Source organism: Myiozetetes cayanensis, unplaced genomic scaffold, assembly GCF_022539395.1.
Source record: "Myiozetetes cayanensis isolate MyiCay16 unplaced genomic scaffold, myiCay2020 scf22, whole genome shotgun sequence".
Lineage (NCBI taxonomy): Eukaryota > Metazoa > Chordata > Aves > Passeriformes > Tyrannidae > Myiozetetes > Myiozetetes cayanensis.
Window position 1 is genome coordinate 5,953,717 of NW_026087434.1, and position 15,150 is coordinate 5,968,866.

Consider the following 15,150-nt stretch of genomic DNA (forward strand, 5'->3'; position numbering starts at 1 on the left):
ACATCTGCCCGGGAGCGGGGGATGCTGCCCGGCGCCGCGGGGACGGGCGGGCGGCGGCGGAGGATGCTCCCGCGGCGGCCGCGCCGATCCGAGCGCTCCCGCACAGCTGGATCCCTCACTCCAACTTCAAGTCCCGGCTCCTCCTCCCCCTGCCGCCAATGGGGGCTCCCCCCCGGCCCCTCCGCTCCTCCCCATTGGCTGCCGGGGGTGTCCGTCCCGGCGGCACAGCTGGACGGGCAGGACGGTTCCCGGTGGGGATGGACGGGGTGCACCCAGCGGGGGTCGGGCCCGGGCAGCCCCTGCCCTGGGGGGAAATCCGGGGGGAAAACGGGGACCTGCAGCGCCGGGGACGGGGAGGAGTGGGAAAGCCCCGCGCTGCGTTAGGCGGAGGCAGCGCCCGGTGGGACACTGCAGCACCGGGAGAGGGGGAAGCCGGTGAGAGGCAAGGAGGAAGAGATGGGGCAGGGGGCGACTGCCCCGCGCGGCCGCTCCTACGGGAGGGAAGAGCCGCAGGCGAGCGCGGCCCGCCAGGGCCAAGGTACCGAGGGAAACAGGAACAGGTATGGAGCCCTCCCGTGTGCCGCCTAAACCCTGTCCAAGCCCCTCGCCCTGCAGCCTCCTGCCCCGTCCCCCACCGCTTGCGAGCGGAGACCGTGCTGTTGGGCTCGGCGCACGTGGGTCACCTCCCGGTGCCACCCCAGCGCCCGGCTCCTTGCGAGGGGCCACCCCGTCTGGAGCCGGTCGCCCCTACGCTGCGTGGGGACACAATCCTGGCCAGCAGCTCGCAGGGGGACCCGGCCCCGAGCAGGCGAGGGGGACTCGCCATCCCCCAGTCGCGGGAGCAGCGGGTCCCCCCCGGTCCCCCCTGCTCGGAGGACGCGGCCGGAGCTCCCTCTGCCGGTGCGAGTCCCGGCCGCGGCGGGAGCCGGCCCCGACGGCGGGGACCGCGCCGCCAGCATCCCCGGGGAGGGGGGGACACACGGCCCGAGCAGAGGGCACAGCACGCCGAGCCAGAGACCTTCCTCCAGCGGGGCCACAGTAATGGGTTTTCTGCCGGTAGTCCTCATTTTGAGTGCAGACGTCCCCAGGCTGAGGCAGAACCCTGCTTCTAAACGCTTTTTGCCACCTAAGAAACAGCTTTCTTACCCTTCCCCGGTAGCCCCCCACATCATTTATATCTATATATGCCAAGAGCTGCAGCTAGTCCAAACCACCTGCAAGAACAACAGGCAGATGCTCCTGTCTGACCCAGAAGGCTTTCTCTTGGCCAAATCCTGCTGGCCTGGGAGCATACTCTATCTTGGATTCACAGCCTGTGCTGTCCAGCCTGAGACAAATCACATGGCTATTGGCAAAACTTCAAGGCCAGCCGGGTTCTGCTGCAGAGCTGAGAGATGGTGTCCAGGCAGAGGAGGAGATGCAAACCCCACGGCCCCCCCCAGGGTCAGGAGACCCTCCTGCAAGCCCAGGGGGACAAAAGTGTGACAGCACATGGCACGTGTGACACTGGGCAAGAAGAGAGCCTGCAACATGGGTGCCAAGGACAGGGACTCCCATTTGTTTCACAGGTTTCTGAGCAATTCCCCGCTCTGGATGCAGTGTGTGCACCCATGGAAAGGGCAGCCTCAGCTGATCTTTGGCCTCTCTCTGCTCCAGCCAAAACAAATGGACACACCAGCACACCAGGAGCTCCCTCATTCCCCAGCCAACCCTCCTGTGGTGGGGCACACACCAGCCTTTGCCCCCTGGCACGGCACAGCCCAGCAGCCCGACAGCTCGGCTGTAGTACAAATAGAATTCCCAGGAAGGTCCACAAACACATTTGCATGTACAAGGTGCAGTCTTAGATCAAGCAATTTCCTTGCTACATATGTACAGCCTGGTCACAGCTGCTTTTGATCCGATTCTCTTTGTATCCTGATAATGTACAGAGAGCCTTTGTGTGCTGGTCTGTTTATTTAAATGGATTTGGAGCAAACATTTTTTTAAAAGCTGCAGCTTTGAGCCTCTAAGTGGGTTACCAGATTATATGCTGTCTCCATTTTAATTACATTTGGCTCGTTTTGTTTATTGCATACATTTTCAAGAATTATGCTCATTGTGAGGATTGAAAGCATTTTGCTTTAGAAGATACCTGCCCTATAAAGGGATCCAACATCACACAGGAGAGACAATGCAAACCTTCCCATCTCCAATAGCATTCTCCCTCCAACTAGGATGAGAAAAGAAGAAAGGCTTGACAGAGCCATATATCCTCTAAGTTTCAAGTGAAGCACCCAGACATCTCAGGAGGATCAAGCCAGTACCACCAGTCTAACAGGATTTTGGCATCAGCAAACACTAAACTAAAAAGATGCTCTTGCTAGGGAAGAGTGATCTTGGTTGTGGATCTCAGAGGGGTGAGAGCCCAGAGCCCGTCACAGCCCAGCTGGGGTGTTTGTCATCCCCCATCTCACTTGGGTGGGCAGAGGAGTTAAACCAGAAGCCCCCTCCCAGCACTGCCCCAGCCCAAGGCATCTCCTCAGGGAGCCCTTCCCACCTGTCCAGGTTAGACCAGGAATTTGTCTTCCTCAAACAAGGGGTTTGTTTAAGGGGGGTACATTCAACTTCCAGACAGAAGTGGAACAATCTGTTGAGAAGAGGGAACACAGCTCCAGCCCTGAGCCTTGGTGAGAAGGATGGAAAGCAGCTAAAAGTGACCCTGGAGACCAGAGCTGCACATTTGGGGATTTGGGATGCAAATGAGTAGAAATTTCAATACAGCATAAGAAACTAATGAGGTCACAGTCACCTCACATGCACAGTCCTGGCCTCCTAATTATACCAAAGATAGCACAGGAGAGAGGAATGGGGGTAAGCCAGGGACAGGTTGGGTGGTGGCAGGAATTTTAGGGTTGTGGTGGTTTTGGACAGCAAGAGGAAGGGGACTCATGCACTACAACATGAGTTATGCCCTCAACAGCAGATGCAATGCACACCAAATTACTCAGCAGACTCCTGGCAGGGACACCTGAGGAGGAGGAGGCAGCCCTGCTTTCATCTCAGCATAGCCCTCTTGATCTCCTCTCCCCCCTCCCATCCCCCTACCCCTTTTTAGGGGATCTTTTCGGGTAGCACAGCACTGCACTCTCCTCCTTAGCAGTACTTCTAGGAAAAGCACTGTGAGCAATATTTCACATCGAGGGGAGCTTTAGCAGAGCTGATGCTCACCAAAGACAGCTCCGGCGTGGTAATGGGATTTGGAATCGGCCGTACAGGAGCTGCTCCGAGCTGCAACGGGAAAAGCCTACATCTGTAACCACTTTGGCAGGAGGAGGATTGAAGACAGCCTCAGCAGAGAGGCTCCAACCCGATGGGAACCAGTCGCTATTTGTTTTGCTGTTGACATACAGCTGCAGTAGCTGTGGGTGATTTTAATAAGGCAGGATAATATTTCTATCAGCTCTGGGAGCCGTAGATGGAACCCATATAGGCATCTGGCTCGGGGCTGAGTGATAAATCGCAACAAGATCCAAAGCTCTTCTCATGCCTTGGAACCGGAGAGAAAATGCACATTTCATTTCGGATGTCACAGTTTGGGGGCAGAACAGGCCTCCCACGACCGACTCACAGACTCAAGGGCTTTTGGTGAGCATTTTGATGGCAGCAAATCCTCTCTGTCCCTGCTCCCCCACCCCACCAGTGACAGTGACACCCCACCCTTACTGTGCACGGGGGCTCCTGGCTGCCCCATCAGTGAATTAACCCCCTGAGAAACACCACCTATGCTATTTCAGCTGACACAGCTACAGCAGAGACACCCACCAAACCCAGCCCCATGCAGCCCCTGCTCCCCCAGTGCCCTGGCTGCTTCTCACGACCCCAGCCCTGACACAGTCCTGTTGGAGTGCTCCCATCCTCAGTACCCGCAGCTGAAAGAACACTTTCAACAGCAGTGGAGGATCTGGGAGGAGCAAGAGACCAGTCCTGTGTTCCACACAGCATGAAATAGCATCTTAACCTTGCATAACCCCATCCAAACTGCTGCTTTTCAGCCCCCCATGAGCTCATTTTGCTAATTCCCTTTTTCATCCCCTAGACACTTTTTTGCCCTTCCTAGTTACCCTATTCTGTGGCCTTCAGCCAAGCATCCCAGGGCTTTCCAGTCCACTGCTGCATCCCCAAAACCCAGGGCTGGGTACCAGCACCAGGAACCACCCAGGGAGGATTTGGGAGAAGCAATTGCTTAATGAAACCAACTGCTAGAGGCTACACAAGCAGGGCTTCATCTTTTATTTTTTTTTTCCTCTTTAATGAATGTTTTTATTGTCTCTCTCAATCTTTATTAAGTGAAGAGCCAGACAAGTTGTTGGAGGGAAAATATACTACGGCATGAAGCTGCAACTGCTGTGCAAGGGGACGTACACGACCAGCGCAATCCGCTTGGGGCGCATAAAGGAATTAATAATTTAGGCTGGGGAATGCTTATTGTTGGCTGATGACCAGCACTTTTTCTGCATGATCAATGTTTGCACCTTGACTTTTTGGTACACAATCAATCCACGCCTGAGCATGGCCCGAGTTTTGGGAACTGCTATGTCTGCAAGGGCTGAGTCGCTCGCGGCTGTAGCACCGGTGCGGCTCGTTCTCCTGACTTTGCAAGAGCTGAGCTGAACCCAGGTTTCAGCTCTGGGGCTCAGAATATAATTTGTAGTAAAAATACAATTTATAATACACATCTGTCTGCCCCTGCCGTCTTTAAAAAAATTTGCATTTTCCTTTACGACCTCTGTTACCTCCGGAGAACACGGAGAGGGGAGGGGAGCGTCCTTTCAAGGATATCCTGGTTGGGCAGTTTGGGTGTTTTAGTGTCCACATCCTGGCTCTGACCCTCAAAAGGCACAAAGATCCATCAGCCCCACAAAGGCAGCCCCCACCTCACCCCCAGACAGCACACAAGGACCCAGCACCATCCTGTTCCATACCCTCTTGCATTTATCACAGCTCCCTTCCTCAGGGGAAATAAACCCAACTGCAATCCAGCCAAGGTCGAGGCAGGTCCCTGTTCAATGCACTGGGGAGGCTTTGCCTTGCTCTCCCATTGGACACCAAGCCTCAACCCAGCTCCTGCCTTGCTCCTGTTGCTGGTCTGGAGACCCAGCTCTGCAGGATGAGGTTGAAAAAAATCTCCAAAATCATCGAGTCCAGCTGTTAACCCAGCACTGCCAAAGCTGCCACTAAAACCATGTCCCTAAGCATCACACCCACACATCTATTAAATCCCTCCAGGGATGGTGACTCCACCACTCCTCTGGGCAGCCTGTTCCAATGCTTCACCACTCTTTCAGTGAAGAAATTTTTCCTAATATTTGATCTAAGCTTCCCCTGGCAGAACTCAAGGCTGTTTCCTCTCGTCCTGTTGCTTAGGAGAAGAGACCAACCCCCACCTGGCTACAACCTCCTTTCAGCTGTAGCAAGCGATAAGGTCCTGCCTGAGCCTCCTTTTCTCCAGGATAAAACACCCCCAAGCTCCCTCAGCTGCTCCTCATAAGACTTATGCTCTAAACCATCCCTCAACCCCCTCAAATCTGCATTTTTTGCCTCTTTTTTTTTTTTTTTTTTTTCTCCCAGGCTCTTTGCCATCCCTTTTCAATACCCTCCTTTTCCCCCCACCCCCCTCGCTTTGCGTTGCTTTTGGTTTTCATCGGGTTGCGAAGCAGCCCGAGCGCGGGGTGCGAGCAGCGCGCCGGCCCCGCCGCTATCAGCGCTCCCACTCTAATTGAATCTTCAAATCTTGTCTGACAGGAAGAGACAAGAGGGAAATGAGATGCTTGTTGCCGGGCCCCGGGTCCCCGAGCGCTGCTGCTGCCGCCTGCTCCGCCGAGCTCCGGGCTGCCGGCGAGCATCACATGGCGCTCCCGAGCGCGCCCACCTCGGCCCCAGCGCTGCAAAAAGCACTTCCAGCACCCCAGGATGGCATTGCCAGAGATCGGGGAGTCTCAAGAAGGGTACAAGGTGCCAAAAAGACGACAGAGGCGAGTCAGGCAAGGGGAAGGGCAGAGCCAGGGGAATGCCTGAGGACAGGCTGTGGAGTTCAGTCCTGAGCTCAGCAGGCACTCCAAGATCTCTCTCAGCACCTTCAGGTTGGCAAGAAAACAAAAATCTTCCAGACAGCAACAGCACACCCCCAGGTTGCTCCTCTGCCCTCACAGTGACTCCAGGCTCAGGAAAAGCACTAACCTTTTCTCCATCCAGGACACCACTACAGCCAGAAACACCCAAAGGGATCACCACCCCCTCCCCGGCACAAAGTCACAATACCAAGAGGTCTCACCACGACAATTCTGCACAGGGCCTTACCTGAGCATTCTGGAGCTCCAGCCAGAGAACACCCTCATCCCAGAGCTGCAGCAGCACCTCCAAACACCTTCCTCTCCCGGGGCTGGCAAGAGGCAAAGCAGGAACTCAAGCTCTTATTGGCACCTGCTGAGCAATTGAGCAAATTGCTAATTGAGAAAAGGTGGACATGGGAGGGGTGGAGGTCAGCAGCTCCTGGTATTGGTGGCCAGGCATAAACAAAACAGATCTTGGCCCACAGTTTGAAAAATAAAACAAAATTTGCCCTAGTAAAGGTTTTTTTCAAGCTAGTTCTCCCACCACACATCAGCTGAGCCCCATGTTGTGAAGGTCAGACTCATTAAACCCCTCTGCAAGGGCTGTGCTGCTGAGAGGAGGGGGGTCACAGTCCCACCCCAAAGAGGCCAACTCTGCCCCCAGACTCCCAATTCTGGATGGCAGGTCAGGAGAGCACCACACTCTCCACATACCTGCTCCTGTCCTTAAACAGCAGCTTCCCACTCCAGCTGGGGAGAAAATGACCCAAATGGCTTTAAAATAAATGAATATTAAACGAGTACATGGCACTGATAGCAGTGACCGACTGACATGGCACAAATGTCTCCTGTTCTCCAAGGAGCAGTGAAGAGCAGCCAGGGCACAGGGATGGAGAAACATGTCCCTCAGGGGACTGGGAGGAGAGGGGTCAGGACAGGAGGGAGAGTGGGGCTTTAACCTGGGGTCTGCAGAGGCCAAGGGCCAAGTGTCCTGGAGCCAAGATAGCATGATGCTGGGTCATGAGCAAGAGCTTGTGCCCTCCTTCCCACTGAGCATCCCACCCCAGTGAGTGAGGCCCTGAGCTGGCACCTGCAGGCTGGGACGAATGGGATGTCTGGGATGGCTGAGGTGGTTGGGATGGCTGCTCTTCCTCCAGGGAGGGAGCTCTGCACTCACAAAGGATCTTGGCCATGACCTGGAGACACAACTGAGCGCCACTGGCCCTTCTGCCCCCCACACTTTGCTCCTTTGCTGCTTAACCCCTTTGAATATTGTTCATATTCCAGCTCACTCGTAACAACCCTTGGTGTGGAAAGGATTTTCTTTTTTACCCCTTTCCTTCTTGTTTTTTTTTTCAAATAAGGCCTCTGCTGGGAAATCTTTATAATTAATGGCCCTTTAAAGTAAAATATAATTAAAAATAATATGGAGCACGTTGAAGCCCGCTGGCAGCTTGTGGTGAGGGTGGCTGATGGGGAACAGGGCAGTTGGGTGGCTGTGGGTGCTGCAGACAGGGGTGCCCAGGCTGGGGGCTGGGTACCCACTGCAATATGCTGGGGTGGGCTCATCCTGGCCTCCTGTCATCCTAAAGCTATTTCTAAATCACCAAGAGCACCTGGACTTCTTTGTCCCGGCCACGGGGACATTGGGGTGCATCTCATCATCCTCCCATGGGAGATGGGACATGGGTGGCTCTGCTGGGATGAGGTGCTGAACAAAGCACTGGGGCAAGGGGAGATCCAATCCCATTCAGCTCTTTGTGGGGCTGTGATGTGTCCATACACACCCAGGGAGCCTTCTTGGATAGAGAAGTCTGATTTTGACACTTTTAGAGAACTAGGGAGGGAGAAGGGCTTGTTGAGCCCCCCGTCAAAGCCTGTGCTCCCCAGTCACCCTCTTGCAGAAGCCAAGCACTGCAGAAGTGTGGAAATGAGGACTGGTTCATTTAAATTTAATGCTGATGAGGAGATCTTCCTCCTCTTTCCAGCAGAGAGCAGATGTTCTCGTTTCACATAGGCAAGGCATCTCTAAATCACTTCCCCAGCAGCGAGGTGGACGGTGATGTCATTGTTTATAGGTTATTAGTTATTATTTCATGGGAAAACCTAACATTTTTCCCTTTTAAACATACACTGAGACGGATTCTGGGTTTCTGCCACTGAAAATACCCTGGCGGTCCCGCCATTAGCCTCCCTCCAAGATCGAGGCTGCTTTCCTCATGGCACATAATTAAAACAGCACTTTGAATGTTCAGCAGCTCACAACATCTTCGTGATGCACGGGAACCCAGGCAACAGCTCTCTGCCAGAGCCCGGCCCCTCCCGAGGCAGCGCCCAGCAGCTGTGCCTGCACGGGTGTGCGTGTGTGGGTGTGCAAGGAGGGGGCGAGAGAGGAGGGATGCGGCGTGAGAGGTGGCCGAGCAGCACGGTGACCCTGGGTGTGATCCCCTCCCCTGCGCCGGCTCCGGCCGCTCCTCGCTGTGCCGGTGCGGAGGTGCTGGATGGTGGCACCCGGGATGCTTTAGCCCGTTCAGCGCGTTTTAGCTGGATCACGCAGCCTTGCCTGTGGCCTTCCTCTGGCATGAATTGCAATTACCTTAACGAATCTACAGGCAGCGTGAGCAGCTTGCTGCTGGGGTTTTAACCCGCCCGGTGGCACCGTGGGCTGTGAGGGTCACCGCTTGGTTTGGGGCTGCCCAGCCCTGCATGAGCACACACAGCCAGAGCCAACAGGGCCAGGAAAGATTCACGGGTGCAGGAAGTGCCAGATGCGGTGGGTTGGGGCTGTCAGCATGGGGGAAGGGCAGAGCCCACGGGGATCTGGCTGCAGGGAACCAGGGCATGAGTGAGTGTCGTACTGCAAAGCCCCATAAGACCAGGGCAGCCCAGTGCCAACTTCTCATGCTCTGCACACTGGTACCAGCCCAGTACGTCCCCCTGACCCCCCCTTTTCTCAGGATGCTGAGTTTGGTGGTTGCAAAGCAGCCTTTGAGCAGTTTGTGGCTCCAGCCTTCCCCATGGGAGCTCTCTGAGCAGCAGCCCAAGTTCTCAGACCACACAAGGATGAGGCAAAGGACTGGCACGTGCTCCACACCCACCTCCCAGCAGCCCCACAGCAAGGCATAAGGCATCAATGGGATCAAAGCCTGTTCCTGCCTCCACTTTGCCCCTGTGCCAGAGCTCAAGAAGCTCAATCTGCCTTAAAAAATGGTACGAAAGGCAGCTTGGGAGTTGTTGCATGGGAAAGCCTGAACCTGGCTGTGTCCCAAATGGCTTCATCTCCCCCAGGAAAGCCCTGGGCAAGCCCCAGCACACCAGACCTGGACATGGCACTTGGTCACCCTCAGCACAGTGAGTCGTGAGTCCTGAGTCCTGCCTGTAAAACCACTCATCCACAGTCCCAGGTCCTTCTCACTTGGGAGTGACCCAGCTCATCCTCATGGGTACCAGCCACCACCCAGAAAATCACCCAGGCCTTCCTCCCACCATGACCCTGTCCCATTTTACCCCCTGAGTGCTTGCTGTGACAGCCCTGACATGGCCCCAGCACAGGCCAGTGATGCTTTAGTCTGTGTCCAGCCCCACATGTATCCCCACTCGAGCAGCAGCACAGCATGGGCACAATCCCAGCTTTATTTCAGCCCAAACCAGGCTCCATTCAGTCTTTGCCCTCCAAGAGCCGAGTCTCAGATGCCTCCCACCCCTGGAGCTACCCCTGTCCTTCTCCAGCCCCAGTTCCTGCCCATACTGGTGTGACTGGGGCAACTCCCACCCGCAGTGCAGAGCGGGCACAAGGCACTCGCACGCACAGAGGAGCCAGCAATGAAACAGAATATATTAGTGCTCCCCTAACCAACAGAGGGGAGTTAACGGCATCAAACTGGTTTGTTGTTGTTGGTTTTGATTATAATTTTTTTTTAAAGCTCTGGCTTCTATCTGTCATTACTGTTATATTGCATAACCGAGGAGAAATCTGAATGAAGTTAATACCTGTGGAGTGTGGTGCAGAATATTCATGTACTGGGAATCAGAATGAGGCAAATGTGAATCTTTATTACCAGTGGAGGTTGTTAAATATTTTATTTTCTGTTTGAGACATGCTGTGACACATGAAACTCGATTAGAATATAACTAACCTCCACTCTAAATTATAGATAAATGACAACAAATGAAGGGGAGCAGCCTGAGCTCCCCCGTGCACAGCCTTGGGGAACAAGGGGAACAACTTGGAGAGAAGAGGGCAGCCCCCCCAAGACACCCCTGTCCCAGCCAGTGAGCACTGGCACAGCACTGAGTTTCCTTTGCAGGGCTGATTTTTGCCCTGAGACATCCCAAAGGAGACCCTCAGGGAAGCAGGATGGATCCTGTTCCCCTGCAAACCAGCCCATGCCTTCACTCGAAGCAGCCCCAGACATTCCATCCCACCCCGTTGGTCTCAATCCACCACAAGGACCTCCCAGCCCTCTGCTCCTGAGCTGTGTTTACTTAAATCTGAACGTGTCTGGTAATAAAAACCACAGTGAAAAGGAAAGACAGATGTTAAAGAGAAATATATATCAAGGGCCAAATGCTGCACTGGTGCCGTGCTATGGAAATTCTGGAGTTTCCTATCCCTTGGCACACCAAAGCCAAGCTAAGAACACAGTCAGGGATGGAAAATTAGGGGCTGAAAGGGCTGTGGGGTTAATTCTGTGATTGTTTGCTCTGGGAGATGCTCATCATCACCAGTGAGGCCACACCAATGTGGGCTGTAAGTGGCTGCTGCTGGGGCCAAGATTAAGCAGCACCTCTGCACAATATCCACAGGGATATTGCTGTGGGTGGACAGACAGACAGACAGGCAGACAGCCATGCTCCCAGCCCAGACAGGCGTTTTCTCCCTGACCCTGCTCAATGCAAAGTTCCCAGGCTGCCAGGATTCCCCTCGGTGGCCTCGCAAGAGCACCCAGCAGGAGCACCCGGCAGGAGCATCCCTCAGTGTTGCCATGGAGATGTGGTTCAGAGGGAGCCTGGGTGCTGTACCCCTCTGAGGGGGCTGCAGGACCCCCCACTCCACTGCAGCCCCTGTGAGATAAAAGGGACTTGGGGACTCCATTCATGCCACAAGGATCTCAGCCAGAGACAAGTGTAGGATCTGTGCTGGCGATCAAAGCTGCGGCCCTTCGTTAGCATCGGTATCCAGGACCATCATTAGTGTGTGATGAGGAGACCAGAGCAGCAGGGCAGACAGACAGGCAGATGGGGAGGTAGTGTGGACAGAGAACAGTACCTTGCTGGAGGGGTTTTTTTGTGTACTTCTCAGCTCTGCAAGCCTCAGAGGACTCAAGTCCCTGCTGTCTCTCTCCGTTTTGGGAGGTCTGTCAAAGCACTGCAGTCACAGGGACTGAGACACAACCTCTGTCCTGCCCTGGCCTGGGTTAACCCAGCCATGCTCAGTGCTTTCCCTCCCTGGGGCATGTTTCCAGCCTGATTACCTCCTGATTTTGTCTTCTACCTCCTTTTGCTCTGCCTCACTGCCCCTGCCTGCCCCCATCACTGGGTCCTTCCTCCTCGTCCCTCCCTGAGCCCCTCACCAGCACCAGCCACAAAAAGCAAAGGCAGAGCCCTTTTCCTGGCAGAGTTTAGTCCCTGGCCCAGCTTCCCCATGGGCTGAAGGGTTCCCAAACACCATGGGGACACCCACTCTTGCCTCCACCTCAGGCCAAGCTCCCAGAGCACAGGCAGCCTCTGCGGATTTGCTCCATCAACACTCAGGCTGCAGCTGCACACTTACAACCAGGACCCCTCCAGCACTTCTGTCTTTGTAGACTCCTTCTAAATGAGATTCTTCTCTTTACTCTGTTATCCCTGCCAACCCCTTAGGACCTGGGAAATAGCTTTGTCTCCATCTTCTCCCTCTTCAGTTTCCAGTTTTTCACTAAAACACGAGTTCCCTTTCTTGTCTGCTTTTCCGGGAGATAAACACATCTGTGCTGGCTGTGCTCTGCACATCCCAGAGGCAGCGGGCATCCCCAGCACGTGGCAGGGATAGCAGCTCCCACAGCCCTTAGCAGCTGATGGAGACTCCAGTCAGCCCCAGAAACAGGAGTTCTAAAGCACAAGATGGTGAGGAAGATGAGCCATGAGGTGTAGAAAGCTGGGAACTGCCGGCATCCTGAGCAGGCTCCCAGGAGGGACGAGGGGGTCGTGTGTGTGAGCAGGGTCTGCTCCAAAGGCAGGACCCGAGAGCTGCTCACGCAGCCCCAGAGGGATGGGGACCCCCTGCTCCACCACATGTGGTGGGGCCACACCAGCACCATCACACCACGAAGCCAGGGGTGATATTGGGGCCACCATACCCAGTGCCCTGGCTCTGTCCAGGGCCCTGTGACTAATTTGGGATGCAGTGGACAGTTTTAATATGCTGTTATAAATATTCATGAGCTGTCAGCTGTGAAAAAAGACCCTGCCTCCCGCCCTGCTGCCCTGCCAGGAGGCAGCACTAGGGAGACAGACCAAGCCCTTGCTGGCGGCCACAGGGGTGCAGAAACCCCGGGGGCCACTGGGACATCCCCAGCTTACACCGCTGTGAGGATGCTTGGTTGGTGTACACCTTGAGGACGGCCTGAGCCAGCTTGCACCCAAATTGTGGCTGAACATCAGAGCAGTTTCCTCACAGCCATGACGTCCCCGGCAAGCGCGGGGGCGAACGCACCGGCACGGGCGGGGGCCGGCTGTCAAACCCGTGCCTCGAATCCCGCAGAGACGCAGCTCGCGCCTGTCACGGCAGCCTCCAGTCTGCTGAGCTGCAAAATCCCGATGAAAGCCTTGTGCTGAGTTGCAGTTCTGCCGTGCATCGCCCGGGGGATCGCCTGCCACCCGGCTCCCACGTCCCCACCTCGCCCTCCCAGCCCCACATCGCTCAGGCATCACCACTGCCCCGGCCCCGAAAGCATCATCCCTCAGGGATGTGCAGCCAGATTTCTGCATTTCTGAATACCTATTGATTCCTCTTTTACACTCCTCACCCCAGCATATCGATCCAATTTAGCCTCTGTGACTCAAACTAAATTAGCTGCCGTTAATCCATGGATAATTGCAGTGAGCCTGGCTCTGCCTGTCCCAGATTCATGGGTGTCAGGGACGGGGAGGAGAGTTCTGGGTCACTCAGGGACATTCAGGTTTCTCCTCTGTGGGTAAAGCCCCCACACATACATCAGCCCAGAGGCACTGGGGAAGTTGTCTCAGGACATCCATGCTGCAGCCAGAAATCCAGCTCCCATAGCTCAGGACACATCCTGCAGGAGATTTGGCCCCAAATCTTGGGCTTTGCCTCCCAGCTCCAATTTTCCCCAAGCCCTGGGGTTCCTCATGTGGGTTTCTGCCTCAGCTTATACCATACAGTATTGCTACATGCTTCTTCCAGGCTGCAGCACCAAAGGGGTTAACCCCAAAATCCCCCCTTCCCCCCCCCCAGCCACAGAGAGATGAGCAGCCTCAACCCTCGCTGGAGCCTTGGATGAAACCCCAGATGGAAAGCGGAGCCTGTTCCCCTTTGATTAGCAGCCCAGGCTCCCTGGGAGCCCTCAGCATCTCTCGCCTCTAATTTAGCAGCTCACAAAGCGCTGAAGGCAGTGGAGATGCCACACTGTCACCTCACCTGGACTGACAGCCTTGCACAGCACCTGGGGACGTCCCCATACAGATGACAAGGCCATCCCTCCACTGGGGTCCTGATTGCTGTGTGCGCCCCAGAACTCTCCTCCCACCCAGGCACCCACAAACGTGCACCTTCCTCCCCAGCCACGCTCCTCCACTCTTCTGCAAAGCTTCCAAAATAAACATTTAATTTTGATTTAATGCAATATTTACTGCGGTCAGTAAATACCAACACTATATTTAAGGAGGATTAGTGGCCGTGTAATGGCCAAGTGTCTATTGCATAACCCTTAATCGGTGTGGATGGCTTCCCGCCGTGCCGTGGGGCCTCTGGCCATCCCTTCCCATCCCTCCCCACCTTCCCAGTCATGGCCGAGGTTGACACTCCCCTGAGAAATTGATGGAATTCCTGAGGCTGCCAGGCAGGAGTGGGGGACCACCAAGTGTTAAACTGGTTAAAAGCACCTGTCCATGAGTGCAAAGCCTGGTTGGGGCAGCTGAGCATGGTGTGGGCATGATGGTCCCCAAAACGCCTTGGCCTGTGCAGCCGTGCACAATGGCAGCCAGCCTGGGGAGAGCTGTACATTCCCTGCACAGCCCTGGAGCTCATGGTGGCCTCTGGGAGAGGCCAGGCAGGGCATACACTCCAAGATCATGCTGGGGTGGTGGATGTTTTGAACAGGAATGACCTGGACATGCTTTCATGGGAGGGGAAACTGAGGCAGCAGCTGAGCCAAGTGGGACACACCCACAGAGTCCCCCACGCCGCAGTCTGGCTCTGCCCCTCCACCCTCCCCCCCAGGTCTCTGGCACCCATCTGCATGGAAAGTCAGTTTAAAAATCAAAAAGCACATTTTTGAGCAAGGGTTGGCTGGATTCAGCTGCAAATTCACTTGTCAGGAATATTGGAATTACTGGAGCTGGATGGCGTGAACATCTGTGCAAGGCAAATGTTGGGGCAGGGAGGAGGTAGCAGAGCTGCTGAGCCCCCCAAACCCCCCTGCTGCCTGCAGATGCTCCATGGGATGCTGCAAGAGGGTTACTGCAATGCAACACATGCCCCCACCCACCTCTTTGTGCAAGGGGACCCCAGCAAGCGCCCCAGATTACCCCAGAGAGGAGGCTGGAACTCAGAGGACTCACCATGGCAGCTTGCTGGCTGCAAATTCCACTCTGGGTGAATACTGCAGTAACTGGGCTGGACAGCTTAGGATTGGCATGGAGGAACTCCTCATACCAGCCCATACCTCCTACCCCTCTGCACTTGCCTGTCATAGACTCCACTACTGTTTTGGGGCCTTATGGCGCTTCTCCATCTCTTTCAGAGCAGCCACTGAGCGGCACTTCCCAACCTCCTCCTGCAGCAGCCCCCAGCTACCCAAACCTGCCTGTTTATGCAGAAAATAACCCTCAGGCAGGA